This window comes from Ochotona princeps, chromosome 23 (assembly GCF_030435755.1).
Source record: "Ochotona princeps isolate mOchPri1 chromosome 23, mOchPri1.hap1, whole genome shotgun sequence".
NCBI classification, from domain to species: domain Eukaryota; kingdom Metazoa; phylum Chordata; class Mammalia; order Lagomorpha; family Ochotonidae; genus Ochotona; species Ochotona princeps.
Genome location: NC_080854.1, coordinates 34,311,028 through 34,324,440, shown reverse-complemented (window position 1 = coordinate 34,324,440; position 13,413 = coordinate 34,311,028). Strand labels below are relative to the sequence as shown.

Here is a 13,413-nt window from a genome sequence, read left to right as displayed (position 1 = left end):
AAGGGCCTCTTGTGGTGGGACACAGGGTCACAAGGTCGAAAGAGTCTTTCAGCAAGGCATGAGACAGCCCCGTGCAAGGTGGATCTTTGACCTACTTGTGGTTTACTCCATCCCCTGAGAACTTGTTCTTCCTCTACTACCCGTGGTTAGGATTTTGTTCAAGTACAGAAAATTTGCAATGACTGTGGACAACATAGATGACAGAAGGGAAGTGGGTTAGAGCAATTGGTAAAGGGGACAAAGGGATTGAAAGAGTTTAGCACTGGGGAGGGAGAGAATGACGGAGTGGGGCAGTTGCTGGGAGCCTGAGGTTGCTGGGCTGACGCTGGTGAGGCTGACTCAGAAAATCTGCTGGCAAGTTGGGTAACTTGCAAGAACTTGGCAAGGGTTTGAGGGAGGTGTGGTGCTCTCGACTGAGGGCTGGGGAAGCCAGGAGGCAGAGCCCAAGGGTCTGGGGGCTCGGAGAGCCCGGGGAAGCCAGGAGGCAGAGCCCAAGGGTCTGGGGGCTTGGAGAGCCTGGGGAAGCCAGGAGGCAGAGCCCAAGGGTCTGGGGGCTTGGAGAGCTGGAAAAGCAGCAGCTTCTTCAGCTGTGATGGACAAAGGTCATCTCATCCCCTTTCCACAATGCCTTTGGCTGTTGCACTTTATTCTGTTTTACTGATAAGAGACATGAGCCTAGAAGAGGTTGTCCTAGGCCACATGGCCAGTGAGTGGAAATGTTCCCAAAATCCAGGCCTGTGACGGAGGACACAAGGACCTCCAAAAGCTTCCACAGAGCGTGTGAAAAACAGCATGTACTAGCATGCTAGCATAACAGTGGCTAAGGCCATTCAATTCAGGGTTGAACTTCTGGCCTTTGCTGTTCTCAAAATGCAAACAAACTTCCTCAGTTCCTCAGAATATATAATTGTCAAATAAGTACAACATTTTTATGTTAAGGGTTGCAAGTTCCTACTTTTATTCCTATCACTGCTGTTAGTGGAGGAGGAGGAGGAACTAATTTGCTGCCGGGCTAGAAGTGATGAGAGGCATACTAATACGATTTTACCACAAGACCTTTCAGGCCACTGCTCCTTGAAATGATTTTTTTCCCAGGTTGAGCTCTGATGACTTTAGTGTAACTGTCAGAAAATTCCCATCAGATCGCTTTGGCCAAAGAGCACCGGGTGGTCATGTGTGGTTATGTGTAGCTGTTTGTATTCTGCAGAGGCCAGATGTGTTCCATGGAGAACTATGGAATGCAGAGTTGAAAGCACCCCAGGGATGGCTCATGCACACTCTAGTCTGCAACAGCCTCTCTCCTCTTCCTTGACTGAAACGCCCAGTCTTTCCTTTGAGTATCTTTATATCAGTTGTGTCTTGCCTCCTGATTCACATGTAAACTTCACAACCAAGAGTTCTAATGCCATTAATAAATAACTGCACAGGACTAACCAATAGGAAATAGCAGGACTGAACAACTCCATCAACATCAGAAACTGACAAAATTAATCTTGGCATTTTTCTTAATTCTATTTGATTGCATTTCAGTCTCCTACAGAATCTAAAGGGCATTAATAAGCAACTGCATTACAATGTGATGACATTAATGAGTGAAGGGATCAGCAGAGGAGAGCAAGCACAAGTGTGAATGCCTGTTTCCTGTGTTATGCCACACACCCATGAGCACACACACACGCGTGCCTGTTGTCTATGGTTGTGAAGATGCTCAGTAGGTTGTGACCTGATGACTGCCTTGGGACCTTAGGGACAGCTTGTCAACCTAATGTGCAAACCCAGCGCTCAACTGAATGTCCAACATGTTGTGGGCGCTTAGTGGAAGTTGGCTGTTCCATATGGATTTAGCTCCTTCACTGCACTGGGAAGTCAGGGACATGCCCAGTCCACAAAGGATTTACCTCTGTGCACCAGGCTGATGTGGATAGCACCAGGTGCTGTTCAGCTATCTGCGTGCAGGCTTCTTAGCTGTGGGTTGCATTCTGCCCCTACAACTTCATCCTGTATTACTCAGGGCACTCTCAATTTTTTATGACAGAAAAAACAATGGAGGACAGCTTGTAACTCCAAGAGTAAAACTGTTGAGTTTGAGACAAGAGGCTTCTTTCATTTGTTCATAATGCTGGTCCTATATTCTGAGTGCTGTAGAGTGACAACCAGGTATTTCCCATTTTCCCTTCCCACTCCGACATGCGGGCTTTGAGGAAGAGTCTTCTTACTGCTGTTCCCAGCTAGCATCACCTCCTGTGTCTCTTGGCTCCTTACTTCTCCACTTACTCTGCTCCTTGGTCTCTACTAGAATCATCTCATTCCAAGCCCACTCCCACCATTTGGGCCCCAGGTTCCTGCTCATCTCTACGTATTTGTGGTCCCACCATCAGTGCAGTCCCTCACCTGCATGGGCTCGTGCTCTCTGGGCTGCTTTGCCCATTCCCTGGTCAAGCATCAGCAAAGCCCAGGTACTGGGTCTCTGAGATTCCAGGCTCAAATCCCTGACCTATACATGGGGTTGACGGTTGGGCTGTGCTGCCTATGTGGTTTCAGAGAGCAGAGCTGAGAAGATTTCAACAAATACAGATGGAAATACAAAGGCACAGGTCGCTGCCCTGCCCTGGAGCCCTGGGGTAAGTGTGTTCTCTAATGTGCACCAGAGGGTGGGAACCACTGTCATGGCCACAGCAGGAAATTCAACAGCAGGGAACTGAAACATGCACTGCAGACCATGAAGCCACAGGGTTGTCCTCTCTGTGCCCATGATACGTACTCTCTACACAGCACTTACTAGGTTCTTCCTAACAGGACAAGGGCATAGGGGGCCCGCTGAAGCAGAAATCAGACCATTTACCACAGGTTTTCTGTGGTGGACAGTGTTTGTGTCCCCTAATGGCTCGTGTGTTCAGACCGAATCCTCACTGTGAGGTTTTGAATGCTTAACCTGATCATGTAGGTCTGCTCCTCTCAGCATGCCCAGGAGGTGACCACCAGGCTGGCTCCTACACGATCGAACATGCTGCTTTGCAAGAAGAGAGAGACTGCAGGAGACACCTACGTGTGGCGTGCGCCTCGTCCCACGAGAGGCTCAGCATTTCCCGGGGACTCGGCCAGCCAGGCCATCATCAGACCCATCCTCCTGACTCTGAACCGACAGTCCACATGAGTCTCTTTCAGAACACTGTTATCAGCAACAGAGAACAGAGTAATGCAAACCCCTCGGCGTGGGTCGGTGAGTGACAGTGTGAGGTGTATGGATCATTTTGATGTCTTGACCATGTAATTAACTACTCAGCAACTAATGAATTTATCAGCAACTAACCGATGTGGGTCAATGTGGGGATGGGAGATGATATCAATCATGATTTTCTGCCGAGAAGCATATTCAGTTTTGTGTCAGCTAATGAATTGTAAAGAGCTCATCTTATCCATAACATCTAAATCAGGGGTCATTTTTCTCTGAAGACAAGAGAACAAATTTTTTGAGTTTGGGGGGCACCTAGGAGCCCTGTGACTTCTTCTCTTCTTTCAATTTTTTTTTCAAAAGTGTAATCCATTCTTACTTGTATTATACAAAAGCAGGTCGCAGACAGATCTGATGGGCCAAGGTGAGTGACCTTGACCTACAACATCATCTGAAGTTAGTTACAGGATTCAGCAAGAAATCTCTGAACCTGATGTTTTCCTTTGTTTTGCATATTTTTACGTGACATTATGCATGTTTTATTTATCCTTGATATACAGGCATGGAATTTGCACTGTATTTTGAGGCCAGCATGCAAAAAAGTCAGAATTTCCAAGTTCAAACAAATGATTTGAACATCTCTTGGTTAGAGTGACATGCTGCTTTGCTGGAGTCAGAGTTTGGGGTTTAAGAATCAGATACACTTGTCCTCTGTGTGGGAGGGTCCTCCTCTTTGCCAGTCCATGGGGCCAGGGAAGGAAGCGGTTATTTCTGTCCATGCAGCTGAATCAGTGGAACCGACCCATCATTGAGGCAGTGACTTCTGTCCAGGCAGATTCCCTCACTGCAAGTGCAGGGGCTGCAAGGGCCAGGGGCAAGTCTGTCCGCTTTTCTCTTCAATCAGAGGAACCCCTGCCAAAAGGCACCAAGATCTGGCCTTTGATGTGTGTTTTCCTTGCAAAGCGGGAGTGACTACGTCTCCTGCTACTCAAAAACATCACCAAAAGCACATTCTCTTCTGGACACGGCCATGTGTTTATAGCTGGGGCTACCAAGACATGTAGGCACATTCTGTGCCTTGGTCTCTGCAATGGTTGTGGACCTATCGTGGGCATTTAGGGCATGGCTGGAATATTTTTAGCAAATGTCAACTGCTGCAGCTGCTGCCCCGTTAGAGACCTCACACTGAGAGGAGGCAGACAATCACCATAGCACACCGAGCGTATGGTGAACAACTTCACCAAGAGGAAAAAACAGAAGGTTCCACAATAATGCTGATGTATCTTCTAAAAGTCCAAGAGTAACAGAAGAATATTGAAATAATGGAGCAATGGATGAATAACAATGAAATCTTGAATCTAAAGCTGAAGAGCAAGGCTTACCCCACAGCATGGACTTAGGGGCAGGTCCAGGTAAGCAGCCTGTGCCAAGCTCACCTTGCAGAGCTGGGGTCGGCCAGCTAGCACTGAGCATTGCGAGGTCAGCACCTGGCAGGAAGTAGCTGTGTTTTCACGCAAATGACAGTTACAGCAGATGCTTCTCCATTCCTACTGAGCCTGGAGACCTGAGCCAGTGCACTCCGACTGTTAAACCATGGCAGCTTCACGGATCACTAGAGTAAACCTTGCTAATGGTGCCTCAGCAAATCAAGTCGTCTCTGATACCCAGTAAGCCCCAAGGCAATCTGGGCAGAGGCAAGGCACAGGAGTCTGTTACAGTGTTGAAACAACTTACATATTAACACTCTTTTGAAAAGATTTTCCTTTAGGGAGGCCAGTGTTGTGGCACAGTGGGGAACTGGCTCCTGTCCTGGCTGCTTCACTTTCAATCCAGCTCTCTTCTAATGTGCCTGGGAAAGCAGCAGAGGAAGGCCCAAGCACTTGGGTCCCGTTAGCCATATGGGAAACTTGGAAGAAGCTCCTGGCTCTGGACTTTGTTGGGATCCAGCCCTGGCCAGTATGGCCATTTGGAGTGAATCAGTATATGGAAAAAAAATTTTGAGATTAAAAAATCATGTATTTGAAAGGTAGAATTACACAGAGACGAAGAGAGACACAGATGGAAAGAGAATGTTCTATCTGCTAGCAATGGCTAGGGCTAGTCTAGGCTGAAGCCAGGAGCCTGGATCTTCATCAGGTCTCATACGTGGGTAGGAAGGAACCAGGCCCTTGAGCCAACTTAAGCTGAAATCCCAGGCACATCAGCAGGGTGTCGGATCGGATATGGCACATGTGAGGCCCAAACTGGCACTCTGAATTGGGATGCTGGCATTGTAGGCTTGGTTCAACCCACTGCAGCCCAACACCAGCCCCATGCAGCATTTACGACACTTACATCACACCATGAATGAGTGAGGAAGGCTCCTCCCACTTGTCCGCTGAGTTCATCATCTAGAGGCCCTTTCAACATCTCCTTTTCCTGATGTGTAATTCACAGGGCAGTGCTGAGGATGGCAGAGGTTAAGTCCTTGACCTTGAAATCTACTGGAGTTTTCTGGGTTGGATTTCCAAGTTGCTTTGAGTTTATTTTATTTTCCATTGACCTTCTTTTTGAACCACATGGTCCATATCTGTTGTGCTGCATCTGCCCTACCTCAGGAAAGGTTAAGTAATTCGTTCCTTTATCCTCACAGGCTCATAGGGATTTTGAACGTCTGAGAGAAGAGCTTTGGAATCTTGGGCTGGAAGGGGAAATGTGGGTAGACGGGAACCTTTGGGCAGTAGAGTAGGCTAAACAACAGCCCCTTGAGCATGCCCTTGCCCTAATACCTGGAATCTGAGAACAAATGGCCTTACGAGGGAAAGGGTCCTTGGCAGATGAAATGAAGGAAATGGACCTTAAAATGGGGAGACTTCTGACTTATCCCTGTGGATAATCACATGTGTGATCACATGACCTTACAAACAGAATGCTCCCGGCTTTCTTCAGCTGAAGTTAGCGAGACACGGCAAAGGGAAGTTACAAAAATCCAGGCACAAGGACCCAATTTCTTGCCTCTGGTTCTGATGTGTGGAGGAGTCACACAGATGGGAGGGACCACTAGCAGATCAAGGCAGTTCTCGGCCAGCGGCCAGGCAGCACACACCGACCTCAGCCCCATGACACAAGGACGCGTATTTCGCCAACAATCTGCCGTGGCTTGGAGGAGAATTCCTCAACAGAGCCAATAACTGGACAGCCTGCTGTCTGGACTCTGACCCAAGGTCACTGTGGCAGCATACAGTGATGTTGGTTTCAGTCACAAAGTTTGCTACAGCAGCCATAGGTCACTGACACACAGGAATGAAATTGTCCTAAACATTTCACACCCTTCTCTCTTCCTAGAAAACTGAGCAATGATGGGCTCATGCAAATCACAAAGGAAAGTTTCTGGAACTTTCTGTTTTCATCAAACAGTTGTACCACTTTGCTTACGACCAGAATGCTGTGTATTTAACAGAGTCTAAATTCATCCCAGGCATGCACCCAATTGGAGTGAAGTGGTGACTTAATAAAGCAGTGGCTCTCAGTCACACACTGCCAGGCTACTGTGGTATGGAACTCAGAGCATGCTGAGATCCCTGGGTTCACAATGGTAAAGCATCCTCCTGACTGGCAGCTTCAGTGGGAATCTCCTCCCAAGCCGCTGCAGGGTGCCGGCAGAATCTGGCTCCCGGGCACTGGCACATTGGTGGGAGGTGAGGGTGCACTTGCCAAGCGAATGTGCATTGCTATGACTGAGTGTTCCCACCCTTGTCTTCAGTGCGCACAGCACCACCTACGTGTGGGCAAGAGTGTGGTCCACACTTCCCTCCCACTTCTGCCAGTGGGACAGGGAGTGAACAGGGAGGGCCACTGTCGCTCCATCTCTGCGTGGGAAGTGAGAAGGCTGGATTAGAAGGTAGAGGGCTGAGGCGGTTTCTCTGGCCGTGCTTGAGTGAAGCCTGCAGTGTGGCCTCATTACTTCAAGCATTTCCAGAAGCACCAAGTGGCATTAGCGGCTGGAGGACTAGCCACACCTCCTAGTCTTTGTATTGGCACTTCCTCACAACCAAGTCACAACAACTCTCAGAAGGAGGTGAGTTCCCAGGTTTTTGCTTATTTTTTTAAAAAGGATTAATTCAGTCTTGCTATTTGGATTACTATGCACCTTACTGTCTTCTCCCAAGCAAAGTGATTTCTCTATAAATCAGGACAATTAGAACCTGGTAATGGCTTTGCTGAGCTGCAGGGACAGTGTGCTTCAGTGGCTGAAACCCAGCTACCTTCCATAGCCGGTAGCAAGCACCGCTGTCATCCACACTTAGAGCAGAGGGTCCCGCCGTCACCCCTTCGCTCCTAATGAGCAACATCAGAAAAAAGCTCCTCTCACTGACTGTTAAGCACTGCCTCCTTGAAAGATTGCCTGAGACCAGGCCTTTTGGAATTAGCCATGCATCAGGGAGCATCGTTTTGGAGAAGCCCAGAGCCGAGCCAGAAATACCTGAGTTACAAGACACCCTCTAGCTGTCAAGTACTACCTAGGGTTTCAGCGACATGATTCCAATTAAAACTGACGGTCGCCACCGAGTTAACTGCTCTATGAAACGTCTGCTCAAAGTTTCCCATTGGGCTAAATTACAAGGAAATCAGAGGGAAAAAAAGGGTGAATGCTGTGCGGCTAAAACCATTAACTGTGAAGTTAATTGTACGTGAGGTCCTTCGTGCTGCACAGCACACGTACACCGTATCCAGCTGTTGCTTCCTCACATGTGGTACGTGGAGCACAAGCTGGACTCACTGGGCCTGGAGCTTTTAGTGACCAGACCATTGCTGGAGCTCGGAGTGATGCCAAAAGGCCCAAGGCCATAGCCCTAAGGCACACCTACCTTGCATTCCACTAACACTTGAAAGGTTTTTCACTGCCTTTCCTGTGGTGAGTTTGGCAATTCATGGTACATCAGATGATGGCAGACCCTCACATACAGCCACAGTTTGAGAACCTCAGCTTTCTACCCAGGGCCTTTCCCTGAAGCCCATCACACAGGATTGTCTACTCCAAAGCCCACACCAGCAGAAGGAAACTCCCATGGTCAAGGTGCAAAGTCAGTCCTCCAAACGATCAACATCAGGTTTTCTTTCTTCACCTCTAAAACAAATTCCTTCTGGCTGACCAAGAGTGATTTCATATGACAAGTCACACAAACCTGGGCTTTAAATTACATTTAATAAATGGAATCTCTAGAAAACACTGCCAAGGAGAGATGCGATATTTTCTGGCATCAGCAGGTGGCTTGCAGAAAAGTGAGTACCATGTGGCCTAACGAATCGGAACACAGCAGGTGTGAACTCATTCCTTGCCTATTGGAGCCCTCTTTCTTCTAAGAAGTGGGAGAGCAAACCCACTAATCAGGGGTTGCAGGTAATTGGCTACCTGCCTTTAAATGGCAGCCTGTGGCCATGAAGACTTCCAAGACCTGGCTTTGTGTCTGGGATTATTAACAGCTATTATGGAAACAACTTTTCTAGCTTTCATTTAACTTCATCACCCAATTCCCATGCGTGGTCTTGTAATCTTCCAATTTATTCTCTACCAGGAAATCTTAACAAATTGTACTTCAAAGCCTCACTAAGCTGGGAGTCAATGTGTTTTTTTAAAGTCCACTCATCTAGATGATGAGTTTTCTGTATGACTGCTTTGATCACTCACTGATAGCTTGTTGAGCACAAATAATAACCACCAAACACCTGAACGTGTCCTCAAAGGACAAGAACTGCATATATTTTTGCATTTGATCTCCTTCTTCTGCAAGTCTCCAGTCCTCCCAATTGCTGCTTTATTAGGGGTCTCCATGGTGGTACAACTGTCACCAGTACCTTTATCCTTGCTCGGCTAGTGGGTTTTAAGTGATGGGAGTAAGTGGCCCCAAGGGAGAGGGAAGAGGACAGGTCCCTGCTTTCTCTGCAGGATGGCTGCTTGCTGGCAAACACCCCACTGCTGATTTTCTCTTTCTGTTTTACATTAAATGTTTATGCCTTCACTTCTAACCTCCAGTGTGATGGCATGAGGAAGCTGGGGCCTTGGCAAGTGTTGCTTGTAGGGATGGAATCAGCGCTCTTATCAAAGGAGTCTCAGGGAGTTTTCTCATCCTCTGTCACAGGAGACACAAGAAACTGGCCTTGTGCAACCTGGAAGAGAGCCCTCATTGGAATCTGCCCATGCAGCACCTCAACCACGGCCTTCATGCCTCCAGGACTCTGAGAAGTGACCTAGTCTACCACACTGTCAGCAAACTAACCATAGCCATCTTCCTACATCTCTTCCCTGGAGGAAAGCTCATTATATCTGTGGGGGAAAAGAAAAAGCTAATTTCAATAGTCCCTGGGACTAAAACAGCCTAAATTCTCTGTGCCAGGGATTGGCTAAAACTGCAGACTCAGTGGCAGTGAGTACCGAGTGTGGAAGTGATAGAGACGGCAGCGGAACTAGATGAAGGGAGAATAGGCATGAGCATACATACATATGCCATGACAGAGAAAAATATACAGAAAACTCAGTAAAATTAAGACTACTTGATATCTTTTCCTGAAAGGGAGAACAACAGATGTTTTATCTTCATTTCTAAACATATACTATAACATTTCCGGAAGGCTTACTAAAAGCAAGCAGGGACTGAACCGATGAGGTGAGCCATGATTTTGCATGTTCTGGAGTGCTCCTCAGAAATACTGTTGGAAAGGCAGGGCAGAAAGAAGTTCTGAGCTTTCTCATCTTAGGGTCAAAGCTGCCACAGCCTCCATGATCTGCCTCCATGATCGTCTGTACTGTTTCCTCTTGACGGAGCTAGCAAGCACACTGAAGATGCCCCTCCAAGCATCCAGAGCTCTGACTGTTTAATCAAGTATGTGCCTCGACTCCACATGTGTGGGGCTTTGCAGACAGAGCTAAGGCTGCCCAGCAGCTGACCTCTGGCTAGAGCAGGGTGCTGCGTGGCACTGCTGGGCCTCTGTCATCACAGGGGAAATGTGACAAGGATGCAAGAAAGATGAAAGATGATGAGGAATGCTGGTGTGCCATTGCCACTGCGGCTGGGTGGCTGCAGGAAAGGGCCATGACCAGGCAACATGACGGCCTCCAGAATTTGAACAACGCCTGGCAACAGCCAGCAAGGGAATTCATTTCTTAGTTTACAGCTGCACAGAACTCAATGCAGCCAACAACCTGAATAAGGCTGGAGACTGATTCCTCCAAGAGTTTCCAAACAGCAACCCGATAAATGACACATTGATTTCAAACTTGAGCAACTCCACACAGACAAACCAGCTGAGCCCTTTCCTGTGTACAGGATGCTGAGATACAGTCTGCATTCTTTTGGGGGCCACAAAGTTTGTGGAAATTTAGTGTAAGAGCAATGGAAAACTATTGCATCCACTTTAGTACAGAAAAGATCCCTCATCATAGTTTTTAAATTTAATGTCCATTGTCATATTTCTGTTCAAACAATTCGAACATTTTAGGGAAACTTTTACACCTTTTGGACACTCTGAATGATGAGATGTGGTCATTAGAACTTTTAGACGCCTCTTGCTGCAGGTGCGGGGAGCTACGCGAGTCTCTCACCAGCACTAGGAATGACTTTTCTTGGTTTACTACCACCAGATGGCTTGTACTCCACCATGTGAGTACCAGATGATGGCACCACTGGGAGGAAGCTGCCTTTTACTGCTCAGGCTGTGAAGGGAGTAATGCTCTGAAAATCCGGGAATTATAAAGCCGTAGCAAGGTCAAACAGCAAAGACTCTTTGAGGAGCCACAGAGCGCCATTAAAAACAGGTCGCAGGTTGACCATGAAGAATTTAATTCCATGCTGCAATCAACAGGATTTTATTCTGTTACAGTACTTGGGGTCACTCTTTTGTTTTGGAGCAAGTGTTAAGGGCCTATTTAAAAATCATGCACTTGGGTAGCCTGGTAGCCACTCTGAGAATATAACTTGAAAATATGGATGAGACTGTGTGTCCTCTGCCAACCCAGGGCTCACTTGTTGCCCATGTCTCCCTGCTCTGTGGAAATGACCGACTTAGATATGTAGCATCAACTACATGGAGTTCATGGGACTAAAGACTTCATGAGAATAAACAAAAACAAAAACAAAAACAAAACACCAAGGCATCACTGCTCTATAGAAATAATCTAGAAACCACAAGATTTTTTTTCTAGATTTCATCTTGATGTAATTGCTCTCATGATCAGGTTTTTCCCTGTACTAAAATGGAAGTCTCCGGAGTCTCTTGACCAGAAAGAAACAGAAAAGACAGAAGAGGTTCAACTTCCGTATACAGTGTTTAAATGGAGAAGACCTTCAAACAAGGGTACTTGAAAAAGATTAGCGAGAATTGGAATGATAACATATGCTTATGGAGACAAACATTAACCCAGCGGTCAAAAGGCTCCTGGCTCCCACGGGTGTACCCGTGTTTTACCGCCAGCTCTGCTTCTGACTGCTACATCCTGCTACTGTGGACACTGGAACGCAGCAGTGACGGTGCAGGGAACTGGACTCCTGCCACCCTGTGGGACACCTGGACTGGCTTCCCAGCTCCCAGCTTTGGCCTGGCCCAGTCCAGCAATTTTGAGAATTTGAAGAGTCACACAGAAGATGAGAACTCTATTTCTCTCTCTTTCAAATAACATTTTTAAAAGAATATGCTTATTTTATTGCAACAAATGTTATATCCATGCAAAGCTCTTCTTATATACATTTTGCATGGACTTTTTGAAGTACTTTCATATATCATACAAATACACCAAATAATAATCAAATGACTTAATTTAATCCAATAACTTGCTATGGTTGCCAAGAAACATATTTCAGTAATTCACAAATACTCAGCATTAGATAGTTTTACAAAATGTGCTAGAGTTTAATGTATAGTATTAGGTTTCTGTAACTCCCAAGAAATTCAGAATTCATGCAGTCCTAGAGCAGTGGTTCCCTAACATTCTCCCACAAACATACATATCCAGTTGTGTGTTCCCATAATTGACATTCCGCAGGTATAATCGAAGGAGCCATAACTTCACCTCTGACCTGTATCCTGGTGGGAGAGTAAAGGCCCCCACCTCTAGGTTAGGGCTGGTCAGGGACAGAGTCTGAATCTTTGTATCCCCATCCTCATCTCCCAACTCACATGTTGGCACCTAATTCTTGAGGCTATGGTGTTAGGAAGCGGGGTCTCTAGGAGGATTAAGCCCTGAAGAATGGGATTAGTTCCCTTAGAAGAGAAGGAATGTGTTCACCCCGGAAGCAGGTGAGAAGGCAGCCATCAGTGCCACTTCTGGAGAAGCAAATGAGTCCTCAATGGACACTGTGCCTGCTAGAGCTCTGGGCTAGGCGCTCCAGTCTCCAGAACTGCAAGCAACAAATCTCTGTCATGAATAACTCACCTAGCCTAAGGTTTTCGCTACAGCAGCTCAGACGGGTGAAGGCAGCCTTTGTAAAACTTTTATTTTTAGTTGTGAATTTCCTTCACCACGCAGCGCCTGAATGACAGTGGCGATGAGTAAAGCAGGAATAATGAATGGGGAAAACGGCAACCAAGAGATACAAAACAAGAGACAATGAAAAGAGAAAGTGGGCACCAGGGGACAGGACGGGGAAGGAAAGGTACGAATGAAATGGGGGGAATGGTGGGACTTGCCACAGCCTGGTCTGGGGCTTTGCTTAACGGTTGCCTTCCCAAAACATTTCTCAAATTGCCAAATAAAAGTGTTGCTCACCTCTGGTCCTTCTCATTCCCCCCCACTTACACCCTGAGCCAGCCCTAAGTATTCCCAAATCCTCCTGCCTGACCACGGTCTCATGTACCCATTCCCATCTGCTGTACCTCCTAGGTTCACGCCACCTCAGTCCTCTTTCTTCCCATGTCTCAGGAAAGCTTCAGAAATGGGCCACGGTAAGTCTTCCAAAGCGCTTGCTGGTATGCCAGTCTTCATGCCAAGCCCTTCTATTTCACAGTCAAACTCACTAAGGCCCACCCCCAGAACAGTCTCCCTCTTCTCCAATTGGCCAGCCCTACTTGTCCTTCAGGTCCTTTCCTTCCCTGTTGGACAGACTAAATCTCCATTCTACGATCACGCAAGTTCCTTTGCACAGTCTGCACCTCCCTTTCAGCATCGGCTTCCTGTCTCCTTCCTGTCTCCGGCCCTGTGCATCACCTCTACGCCCTGGCTCCAGCACAGTGCCTGGCACAACTGGGACTTTATAAATATCTGTTGAACT

The 13,413-nt window shown here is 47.2% G+C and overlaps 1 protein-coding gene across 3 annotated transcripts in view; it reads right to left on the bottom strand.

The window, feature by feature from the left end:
* The window catches only part of CTNND2 (catenin delta 2), a 702,327-nt gene that overhangs the window by 108,518 nt on the left and 580,396 nt on the right, over nucleotides 1–13,413 (bottom strand). The window lies entirely within an intron of this gene.